Source organism: Erythranthe guttata, chromosome 5 (assembly GCF_056151865.1).
Source record: "Erythranthe guttata isolate IM_541 chromosome 5, IM_541, whole genome shotgun sequence".
NCBI lineage: Eukaryota > Viridiplantae > Streptophyta > Magnoliopsida > Lamiales > Phrymaceae > Erythranthe > Erythranthe guttata.
In genome coordinates this window covers 15,332,998-15,345,005 of record NC_142537.1, presented here as the reverse complement: position 1 = coordinate 15,345,005, position 12,008 = coordinate 15,332,998, and the positions used below count along the sequence as shown (strand labels likewise).

The window sequence follows — 12,008 nt, the reverse complement described above, 5'->3', positions numbered from 1 at the left end:
TTGGTAGAATTTTTTTTTTTAGTTTGATTTTTTTTTTTTTTTTTAATTTCATTTCTCAGCAATAACTTGCTTGACTTAATTGCAAATTTGTACAGGACGGAAGCACGGTAAAGAATTAATTTCTACGAATTAATCATATAGAACAAAATAACATTTGGAATCCACCGAAAACTCTGGAATCCACCAGAAAAATCGAGAAAACTCTAAAGATTTTATTAAAATTCGAAATTCTTCTCAAAATAAAGTCCTAAGGCAGCTATTTATACTAAAAAAACTGAAAACCCTAATTAAACTAAGAAAATAATAAAAATTACCAAAAACGGCAAAAACGAGTTAGAGTCTGATTCTAGTAGATCTCGTAATTTTGGGAACAACCCAATTTACGGAATCCTAATCTGATTTTTCTATGATTTGATATTAATTTTCTAAAACTTACCTAAAAAAGCAAAAACGAACTTTTGGGAGTCTAAACGACGTTGGATTGCTGAAATTTGATGTGATTCATGAGCTTTGCTTAAGAGTTTTATTCCTTGCGCCGTTTCAATTGAGATAGATTTCGTTTCGTACACAAATACAATTTGAGTTTTTCGAAAACCCTTACTTTTCCATAATTTCTTTCGATATTTCCAATGCCCATTAATAACTCTTCTCCGAATTAAATAGTTATTTTACAAGTCGGATCCAATTTGACGTCCCTTATCAAAGACACAAGCACTCAATCCACTGGAATGGATCAAGTAATTGACAGAATTCCTCACAGCTATCTGTGAGGAATTCCAAAGTACTTTGCATCCTATAATTTTATAAAAGTCTGCTAAGAATTTGGATTACCTGCGTTCTAATCGTAAAAATACTTTGATTCAATGGGTTTCGGTTTTAATAATTTACGGAATTTGAACGTTCTCTTTCGGTGGTGTGAATTATTTAATTTGAACTATTTGTTAATTTTTCGTGTTTCGAATTCCAAATGATTATTGTTTGGTTTATTTTTGTTTGTTTTTTGTTGTTGTATTCTAGTTTTTGTTCTCTATCTGTTTAAGCATCTTTACCTTTTTGAATCAAGAAAGTTTGGCTATTTTTTATTTTTTTGAATTATTGTTTGTTTGTACAATGTGAATTACATCAAATTTTCGATTGGATAATTAGTACATATTTACATAATTGTTTGTTAGGTTTAGGTTTTGAAATCTCATATGTTATATTGTCCTACTAAATGTATCGTCTTGTGTTAGGTCTTATAGCGACGTTGTTCACCGAAGAGTTCCTTTGATGGACTGCTTGGATAACTTTTCTCAGTGAGTTCTCTCAGTTTCGTTTCGTGTTTGGTGTTTCGGTCGTTTTCTGTTTGGATTTCGGTTTCGGGTCTTGGGTGCAAAACCTAGACCACATATTCAACAAAAGGTTCAAACAACCTTCATTGGTTTGGGGAAAATAAGTTCAGATTATCGCACATGGTCAGGCTACTGCGGTTTACATCACCCGTGCATTTTGTGAGATATTATATTGCACGAGAGTGAGTGAACATTTACCAAATGCACATATATAATTGGCTGCAGATTCTTTTATTACCGACAAAAAACAGAAAAAAAATGTTTTTTATTTTATTTTATTCTTTTATAAAGTAACGCTATGCCTTAAAGTAAGAGATCAAAATTGTTACATACAACAGCTTTTTTGGGCTCCTTCATTGCAAAACAAATGAATGGGAAAACAAGTCCTCTCCAATTGTTCAACTTTGTCCATTTGGCTATTTATTGCACATGTGAGGGATTTTTTGCACTTTCCAATTTGAAGTAGCATTGAGTGAATTGTTTGCAAAAATCGCATTGCTGCAATTAGTCCAATGATTATAAAAAAAAAGTAAATTACGAAAAACTCCCTGATCGATACAAAATTAAGAAAACCATCATCACCTATCTGTAAGTACTAAAATTTCGGTGATGTTTGTTTCCGTCTAATACCTGCCCCTTATGGTATTATTTTTAACGGATTCTTTTTATTCTTGGGTATATTTTTTGAAAAATGTCGATTCTACTCCTATATACATGGCATTTTCTTTATGCTACTTTTTAAAGATAATAATTAATCTTGAAGGGGTAATGATAATACATAAAAATGTGAACGTGTTATCTAAGAAAAATAAAGATTACGTGTAAAGGCCCCCTGAGGGTAATATTTGCCTGTAAAAAGTAGCATAAAAAATGTCACGTCTATAGGAGTAGAATCGTTATTTTTCGGGAAATATTCCCTGGCATAAAAAAAATCCATGGAAAATAACACTAGAAGAGGGTCGACGTAAGATGGAAACAAACGTGAGCGGGATTTTGATAATTATAAATAGGTTATTTTTCGGGAAATATTCCCTGGCATAAAAAAAATCCATGGAAAATAACACCAGAAGAGGGTCGACGTAAGATGGAAACAAACGTGAGCGGGATTTTGATAATTATAAATAGGTTATTTTTCGGGAAATATTCCCTGTCATAAAAAAATCCATGGAAAATAACACCAGAAGAGGGTCGACGTAAGATGGAAACAAACATGAGCGGGATTTTGATAATTATAAATAGGTGGGGGTATTTTTTTTTTATTTTTTTATTTCGCCTAAATAAATTTAAGTAGTTTTCGTAATTTACTCTCAAAAGAATATGCAATCAATGGAAATCAAAGGAAAAATTTAAGGGAATTCTTAATTCAAAGGAACTAGTATTTCACCCGTGCGTTGCACGGAGGTCAGTTTCAAAATGAGAAAATTAAACTTATATATAAACGACTATCTCTTTATAACAATACCAATTCAAGTAAAACAAAATGGAAGGAAATAAAAAACATAAACTTTATCTCTTAATTTAGAGTTGTAACATATGAAATTAAGTTAAATATTACAAATACAAGAACATGAAGCGCGCAAAACACGATATCAAGATTAAGTGAAATCATTTAAAATATATGGTATAAGTCTATTTCTTGGATTGCAATCTACTACACCATGTGAATCTTCTGCAAAATAACTGAGGTAACAACAAACACGGTAGGAGAGAAATAACACAATAGATATTCAAATAACGTGCGAGTTTATCACTAATGACATACAATTAGTGATGCACATTACTCAAACAACAATAAAAAGTATAAATAAAGAGATACGATGTATACGCCACTACCAGTACCGATACCAATGTTGATACCAATACTGATACTAATACTGTTACCAATAGTGATACTAATTCGATTAATACTAATACTAATACTTATACTAACAATAATACTAATACTAATACTAATACTAATACTAATACTAATACTAATACTAATACTAATACTAATACTAATACTAATACTAATACTAATACTAATACTAATACTAACACTAACACTAATACTAATACTAATACTAATGCTAATACTAATAGTGATACTAATACTAATATTGGTAATAATATCAGTACTAATATTAATATTAATACTAATACTAATACTAATACTAATAATATTAATAACCATACAAATACTGATACTAATACAAATATTAATAATAACACTGATACTAATACTAATATTGATACTAATACTAATACTCATACTCGTACCAATACTGATACTAATACTAATAATAAAACTAATACTAATACTAATATTCATATTGATACTAATAGTAAGACTAAGAATAAGACTAATATTGATACTAATACCAATAATAGTATTGATACTTACATTGATAATTATATATAATGATACTAACACTAATACTAATACTAATACTAATACTAATACCAATACTAATACTAATACTAATACTAATACTAATACTAATACTAATACTAATACTAATATTGATACTAATACTAATACTGATACTGATACTAATACTAATACTAATATCGATACTAATACTTATATTAATACCAATACTGATACTAATAAAAATACCCATACTCACACCAATATTAATACTAATACTAATAATAATACTATTATTCATATTGATACTAATAATAATACTAATACTAAGAATAATACTAATACTAAGAATAATACTAATATTGATACTAATACAATAATACTGATACTTACATTTATAATGATAGTTATATTGATACTAATATTAATACTAATACTAATACTAATACTAATACGAAAAATAAGACTAATACTGATACTAATACTAATAATAATACTGATACTTATAGTGATACTAATAGTGATATTGATACTAATATTAATACTAATTGTAATACTAATACTAATACTAATACTAATACTGATACTAATAATAAAAATAATTCTGATATTGATACTAATACTTATACTCATACTGATACTCATAGTAATATTATATTAATACTGATATTGATATTGACACTAATATTGATACTCATAGCAATATTAATATTAATACTAAAACTAATAGTAATACTTATATTGATAATGATAATGATACTAATACCGATACTCATATTGATACTCATAGTAATACTAATACTAATATTGATACTCGTACTGATACTCATACTAATATTGATACTCATACTCATACCGATACTCACAATCATACTGATACTCGTACTAATATTGATACTAATATTAATATTGATATTGATACTAATACTAATACTGATACTGATAGTGATAGTGATACTAATATCGATATTGATATTGATATTGATACTGATACTCATACTCATATTGATACTGGCATTGATACAAATGTTGATACTGATACTGATACTGATACGGATACGAATACTGAAACTAAAACATAAATTGATACTGATATTGATACTGATAATGATATTGATATTGATACTACTGATACTGATCGATGTTGATACTGATACTGATACCGATACCGATATCGATGTCGATACCGACACTGATGCCGATACTAATGCCGATACCGATATTGATATTGATACTGATATTGATACTGATATTTAGACTAATATTAATATTAATAATAATATTAATACTAATACTAATATTAACACTAATATTAATACTAATATTAATACTAATATTAATACTAACACTATTAGTAATACTATTACTAATACTATTATTAATACTAATACTAATACTAATACTAATATTTTTTCTAATACTAATATGTTAATATTGTTAATGTAAATGCTAATGTACATATTCTAATGCTAATACTAATTTTAATGTTAAATATTAATCTGGATATGCTTATGTTGATTATAATTGTAGTACTAATATTATCCAAATCCTTATCATATTCCTAATCTTATTCATAACACTAATCATGATTCTAATCCTTATCATAATTATAATCCTAAACCTATTTCTAACATTAATTATAATCCTAATAATTTTACTACTAATAATACTAATGTTAATGCTAATGTTAATTCTAATTTTAATGCTAACCATAATCCTAATTATAATGCTAATCATAATCATAATACTATTAAATGTCACTAATTGTAGTACTGATCAATAATAATAATCTTAATTATAATTCTAATACTAATATTAATTATAATCATAATCCTAATATTAATTCTAATGCTATATTAACCATAATTACATCCCGAATCCGAATCCTAGTATTAATATTAATACTAATTCAAAGACTATTAATTACAATCCTAATTCTAATGCTAATCTTAATCACAGTCCTAATTCTGATTTTGCATCAATGTTTTTGCAATTATCTATTATTTTTTATAAAAAAACAATTATATTCAATCTCGCAACTTTTATATCTAATTCCTTATCACTAGGCCAAAATGCAAGACTGGCGACGATTTTTTGGCGACGATTACAAAAACCGTCGCGAACTAGCGACGAATGGTAACCAAAACCGTCGCTTGATGACTCAAAATCCGGTTTAGTTGAAACCTCTTGCGACGATTCTCGAAATCGTCGCTACCTAGCGACTAAAATAGAGAAAACGTAGCAAAGATGAAAATAAAAAATAAAAAGTCCTTGGTGTGCGACGAAATGGTGTAAACGTCGCATGAATTATTTATTTTGTATTTTTATATTTGCACAATAGCGACGAAACGATGTAGTACGTCGCCAAGAAAAAAAAATGATAATTTTTAGCGACGAATTAAATAAACGTCGCGTTATAAAGGTCAAAATTATTAAATAATAATAATTATATGCGACGAAAATGACAGAAACGTCGCTAGTCAATTAATAATATTTTTTTTTACACTTTCGTTTCAAAAGAAGAGTCTATAGACGTCACCATTTTTAACTTTTAATTAAAAAAAAATATGTCTTTTTTGCGACGTTTTGTCTAAAAACGTCGCAATATGATACTCTGAAATTTTTCCCCCGCTATGTTGCGATGGATGTTGGAAAACCGTCGCTAGTGAATTTTGATTTTTTGTGGGTTCGGTTTTTGCGTGCGACGAAACGGTAGAAAACGTCGCATGAGTTTATATTTATTTGTTTTCCAATCAGACCCTAATTTTAACTTTCCCTTCTCCGCCTCTCTTGGTCTTCTCTGTCTTTCTCTCCATCTCTCACTCTCCTTTTCGATTTTTGCTCCTCCACGGTGCCCACTTCTCCGTCCTCCCTCCAACATCGTTCCTCCGGCGACCTTCGTTCTCTCCCGTCAGCCATCAGCCGTCTTCCTCTATCCGCCGTAGTCATCTCTTTCAGCCTTTGTACGCCGTTGTCCTCTCCTTCTTCCTTTGTCCACCGCCGCCTTCCTCCCCATGGCTTCATTCGTCTGCCGCCGTTCGCCGCTCTCCATCTTTAAGGCATCATCCTCCTCTCTACCCATCTCTACAGCCGCACAATTGAAGGTTATCTTTCTTATTTGTCTTTTTTTGGTACAATTTTGTAATCAAAACCCCCACAAACAAGTTTCAGGGTTCTACAATTGGGGACAAAAATATTAGTCTGAAAACGAAAATTGTTTTAGAGAAGGCTCAACCAAGCAGATCCTTTTTCTTTTTCTCTTTTAATTTTTCCTATAGGTAAATGAAAATTCAATCTCTCGGCTCATCTATATATTTATATTTAACTAAAAAATGGGATATAACTTGCAAAAAAATGAGCAAAAAAAAAAACGAAAAAAGAAACATTTGTTTATGGAGGTTATGCTTTGCTTTTTTTTTATAACTTTTGGCCATAAAACTTGCAAAAAAATGTGTGATTAATTTTTTGAAACTCCATCAGGTAGGTTACTGACTTAAATTATTACATAAATATGAGCAAGCTCTATATTTACACTTTTTATATATTCAACTTTAATTTAATTTTAGTTTATGTATATAATTTTGACTTGATAGGTATACTTGAGACCTCGCTATTTGTAGGTATACTTGCTAAGTAAAGCATGCCAAAAGATAGGAGTTGAGTTTTATTAGATGATCGTCGGTTGGAAATATATCAAAAGGTAAATTATATGCTTTTAATTTATGGTTCATATTTTTATATATAAAGTGTATTTATTTGTGCAATACTTTTCATAGTCCTAATCAAATAAATGCAAGAACTCGAGAAACAAAGTGTCTACAGACCACCATTGGGGTTGAACAAGTATCAATAGTTGGTCATATAGTGAGGAGGGAGAGATAGAAGAACCGTAGAATGGAACAACAACTCCTGAGCAACTTCACATTCGGTAAGTGTAATGCATGCAATTATATTCTTCAATCGTTGGTATCTTAATTATTTATGTTTATTGGTCGGATGTTTAGTTGGGATATATGAATATGGATACGGTTTTAATCTATGAATATGGATTTGTTGTTATGGTTTATCATATGGATGTTTTAGTTTATCATATGTGTTTAATTGTTTGATATGTTAAATAAGGATATTGTTTTTTAATATGTTAAGTTGTTGTGTATAAACAAGGATATTGTTTTTGAATATGTTAAGTTGTTGGTATATACAATAATTGTTTTTGGGTATGTTCATATTTAGTTGTTATGCTGTCGAAATTGCGGCTAAACTTGTGTACTTAATCATTTTCAGGCTGTTTTGGAGCAAATTTACGATGAGACCATGCGTGGTAAAAGTGCAAGCACAAGGAAGGCCTTGAAGTTAGTGTGCGTTTTGAACTAAAGTTTGTAACAACAAAATTCATTATATGTTTTTCAAGTTTTTATGTACTTTTTGAATTGATGTTTGTGTGCTACCTTGATATTTAATCCGTAAATTTGGTTTTAATATTTTTGAATTTAGTTTCTTTTGTACTACAGCTGATAGATAGTATGGGTTTAATTTGTTAATTGAAAATAATTAAATAAATCAATTTTAATATTAAATAAAAAAAACCTTTGCGACTAATTAGTAATCGTCGCAAATGTAAAGGAAGCTTGCGACGAATCATGAACACAAATCGTCGCCAAAATGATTTGTGACGTGCGACGAAAATAGTTTTTAGTCGCCACAATAATCAAAAGCTCTTGCGACGAAAAGATTTCATACGTCGTTACGTTCTGCGACGAAAAACATTATCGTCACTAGGGTTTGCGACTTTTTACGTATTCGTCGCAGGAAATGTGCGACGGAAATGTTGTATCCGTCGCGAGGAATAAAAAAATCATTTTTTTCAGACAATACGAAATTGGCGACGATTGTCCAAATTCGTCGCGAAACCTGGCGTCGAAAATGTGTTTTCGTCGCAGGCTTTGCGACGGGGCACTTGGCGACGAATTTTGACGGACGTGGCGACGAATTATTTCCGTCGCAAGACCTAGTAAATCGTCGCGAGAGGGCCGTTTTCGTCGCCAAATTTCGTCGCCAGTCTAGCATTTTGGCCTAGTGTATGTGTGGTACCTGAAACATCAAGAAACACATATTAAATATATTAGAAATTAATATTTAATTATATTATCAAGTTAATATTAAAATTATTTAAAATAATATAAGGGTATAAGCAAACGTTAAGACGTGAAAATAACGAATTGTTGTTAATAGGATAAATTACGAAAATCCTCATGAACTTAGGCTAAATTACAGAAAGCACCCCTACTTATTGGTAATTACCAAATTCCCCCAGATGATTGTTTATGTCTTACACGACCCTCTTATGGTGTGATTTTTTAGGGAATCTTTTTTATTCAATCAAAAATTGTGGATTCTACCCTTGCAGACGTGACATTTCTTTTATCTTACTTTTTAAATACAAAAATTACCCTTATGGGAGGTAATAGTAATACTAAAAAGTTGTGAAGATGTTATTTAAGAAGAATAAATATTTCGTGTAAAGTTCCCCCTCAGGGTAATTTTTGTCTTTAAAAAGTACCATAAACAAATGTCGTGTGCATGATAGAATCAACATTTTTCGGGGAATATTCCACGTAATAAAAAAAATTGCGTGAACAATCATACCGTAAGGGGGTCGATGTAAGACAAAAACAAACATTAGAAAAATTTTGGTACTTACGAATATGATATTAAATTAGTAAAAAAGATAAACATATTCTTTGGTCATGTTCATGTAAAATGTATAATATCAAATAATTTATTTTGCAATATTTTTTTTATATAAATTCAAGTTTATGAATTAAAATACAAAATTTTCGTAACACCATCAATCACACAATTATAATAAGTGAAGATTTTAAATTGAATTTAAATTAAATTAATTATTATTAAAATTAAATTAAAAAATAAAACTATTTAAAGTTTCCAAGAAAGTTGATATATTTAGAGCATTTTATAAATGGTATGACTAAATATATAATAAAATAATTTAATATCTTTTTACTTTTGGAAAATGGTGACATGTTTTTTGATGATTTATTTTCACCAATCAATTTGGCACATGGAATGAAATTGAATACATGTCACCAATTGAAATTGACAAATGTCAATCAATTATGTGTGGAATTCAACTTTTATATATTATATAGATTGCTATATTCGGTTTATCATAATTCGCTTGCTATCATTAAATATATATATTTACTCTATTGTAAGTAGTTTTCAATTTGTATATTTTTTTGTAACTTATATATAATTGAGCAATATCAATTTCATTTCTATATAAATTATAAAGCCTCCAAAATTTACTCAAAAAAAAAAAAAAAAAATAAAGCCTCCAAAAGGGTTGTTGTCTCGGCAGTCGGCAATAATTGCGTCGTAAAAGAAGCCAAAAATAATTCAGGCAAATATGTGAAAATATATATATTACATAAATATATTTTTTTTTTTTTTTGAGTAATTCAAGTCATTAAAGGGGAAGTAGAGGAGGGGGACTCGAACCCTAGACCTTTTACCCTATTGGTAAAGCTAGGTACCAACTCTCCTAACGAGGGTTGGTTATAAATATATTATTACTTGTAGATAAAAAATAAAAAATAATGGAATGTTTCTTTCTCTTATTATTTTTTTTGTTTTCTTTGTTTTGGGTTTGGTCCCACAGAATTTACGTCGGCCATTAAAAATCAGTTTGAAGACTCAAGTTATTATGGCCACATGCTTTTGTAGAGGCTGATAAAAGTTGTCTCATAGAAAAAGGGTATAAATGACAATTAAATTAATTTAGTGTACCTAATTGAATGTATTTAAAACTTGTGGGATGAAAATAAGAGATGATGATACTTGATTGTGTATTTTGGCTTTATATTATAGGTTATACTAGTATCTCACCAGTGCGTTGCACAGGTTCACGTTCAAGATTAAAATATCATTCCGTAAAACTCGATCGAACAAAAAATAACAAAAACTCGAAATATTAATATAATTTAAGATACTGGAACAAAAAAAAATATTGGACCTAATTCACTTAGTGATCGTTTGAAACAAATAATTAAAAATATACAGCTAATTAAAATTAATGGAATCAAATCTACTATACCATCTTGTATATCCAATTATTTCTCGAAATAGTAGATCAAAACATTACAGTGAAATCAAACATTACCTAACAGTAAATCCTTTGTTTTTTTTGTTTTTCGCATCCAGACAGCGCAACGTATTACTCAAACAACAATGGAATAAAAAAAAAATGAATATTTACATTAAAGTACCTTAAAAACGACAACACTGAATATCATATTTGTATTAGATCTAATCATAACATGCATATATTTTTTGTATCTTAAATAAAAATTAAAAGTTTAAAGGGTATGTGGATACGTAGACACTTCTTTTGAGTGAATCGGAAAAAATAAATTATAAATTGCTAAAACAATTCTCGTGTTATTAATATTAGCAAAATATTTCTCCGGGGCACGTGTTAGCACGAGAGAAATTAATTAATTATTTTTTTTAACAAATAAAATTGTGGCATATCTTTTTAAGGAAGTATTTAATATTAAATATTGAAAACCAAATCTAAATCTCAATAATACATCAAATATGTTAGGGACGTGTTCACAAGATTGGATCTCATATGAAAAGGATATTATTATTTATAATAATATATTTATTTATAATATGTGGCAGTGGCATTATATCTCTGTGTAAATGATGATGAGTCAGTATGAACATACTGCCATGTGAACAATTCTAGTTGTGCATGTTTGTATTTAGGGTATAAAAATTATTATTTTTCATTTTTATTTCAGTTCTTAATTCTTAACAAAGTTAGATTAATGGTTTAATTGATATTTAATAAGTTTTAATTGAATCGGAAATAAATTGAGTGCGTATGTATACTTTTTTTTTTTTTATTTAATTCATTTAAAATAGAATCAAATATTTAAAATTTAGGGTAAATTACGGGCACTACTTCAGGTAAAGTCAAATTACGAAAAAAAACTTCTTATGTTTGGTAAATTACAATTCATCAACTATGAATTTTCTACACGCCCACCGCTACGGTATCAAATTTAATGGAATATTCTAGATAATGTGTATCAATTTGCATCCGTTTTACTCCGTTCGAATTCCACATATTGAAACAAGATGATCATAAAATGTGTTTCTTGTCTTGTAAATATTAGATTGTGGTGTATCAAAAACTGTATTTTTGTACAAAATGAGTACAATCTAGAAAATATTCTACAAAATTTAGAATATTATGTTGAATTTGATACTATAAGGATTGACGTATAAAAAAATTA

General features: G+C 28.7%; 1 long non-coding RNA gene across 1 annotated transcript; it reads left to right on the top strand.

Annotated features, from left to right (window-relative positions):
• Positions 1-6,427: 6,427 nt before the first annotated feature.
• On the top strand, positions 6,428-7,591 carry LOC148770736 (uncharacterized). The gene is made up of 3 exons (XR_016031141.1): positions 6,428-6,785; positions 7,302-7,381; positions 7,458-7,591. It is a non-coding gene; the product is annotated as an uncharacterized LOC148770736 (long non-coding RNA).
• Positions 7,592-12,008: the final 4,417 nt, after the last annotated feature.